Below are 1,187 nucleotides of genomic sequence, written 5' to 3' on the forward strand. Positions count from 1 at the left end.
ATTCAATATTTCTATGGATACAACCTAGTATCCTATTTGCCCTACCACTAGTAACAGCACACTGCTTGGATGGCTTAAGAGACTGATCGACTATTACACCAAGATCCCTTTCCCTAATAACACTATTAAGGCTATTCCCATCCAAATTATACTTATCAAATTATGATAACCCACATGCATTATTTTGCACTTATCAAAATTAAAACCCATCTGCCATTTATTTGCCCAACACACTAAATGATCTAAATCCTTTTATAAATCAGCGGCATCCACTTCACAGCTAGCAACACCCAAGATCTTCATATCATCTGCAAATTTAAGTCATTTATTGACTATCCCTTCATCTATGTCATTTGTGTAAATCGAAAAGAGCAAAGGTCCTAAGACTGAGCCCTGAGGTAACCCACTTGTGACATTAATCCAGTTTGACTAAATTCCATTTGTAACAACCCTCTGCTCTCTTCCATCTAGCCACTCTTCTATTCAATTTGCTAACTTATCCCCCACACCTATAGAGCTTAATTTTTTTATAAGCCTTTTATGTGGCACCTTGTCAGATGCTTTTTGAAAATCCAGATACACCAAATTTACATCTTTACCCTCATCTGCATAAGCAGTAATATTTTCAAATAATGTTAAGAGATTTGTAAGGCAAGATTTTCCCTTAGTGAAACCATGTTGACTATCCAATAAAATTCTAAACTTTGTTAAATGACTTTGCAAAGAATCTTTTAACAGACTTTCCAAAACTTTTCCACAACTGATATAAGACTAATGTGTCTATAATTACTGGGACAACTTTTATCTTCTCCCTTGAAAAGAGGAGTTACATTAGCTAACTTCTAATCCTCTGGTACCTGCCCACTATTCAAGGACTGACAAAAAATAGTAGTAAGTGACTCACATATCCAATTTTTAACCTCCTTCAAAACCCTTGGAAAAATATTATTTGGCCCAGGAGCCTTATCGTTTTTTTAAACTTCCCATTTTTTTCTTAACCAGCTCAGAATTAACACAGTCATCTAGTTCGATCTTGTTACCATCTATCAACTGTTCAAAATGGGGAATACTACTTAAATCTTCATTAGTAAAAATGAAGAAAAAACAAAATCTAATAACCCAGCCATCTCATAGTCATCAGATACTAGTCTTCCTTTATCATCCCTCAAGGGTCCCACCCCCATCCT

At 35.3% G+C, this 1,187-nt stretch overlaps 1 protein-coding gene across 2 annotated transcripts in view; it reads left to right on the forward strand.

Annotated features, from left to right (window-relative positions):
* The window catches only part of LOC106470413 (golgin subfamily B member 1-like), a 56,362-nt gene that overhangs the window by 1,807 nt on the left and 53,368 nt on the right, over positions 1-1,187 (forward strand). The window lies entirely within an intron of this gene.

The sequence above is a fragment of the Limulus polyphemus genome, unplaced genomic scaffold (genome assembly GCF_000517525.1).
Source record: "Limulus polyphemus unplaced genomic scaffold, Limulus_polyphemus-2.1.2 Scaffold3987, whole genome shotgun sequence".
Classification (NCBI taxonomy): Eukaryota; Metazoa; Arthropoda; class Merostomata; order Xiphosura; family Limulidae; genus Limulus; species Limulus polyphemus.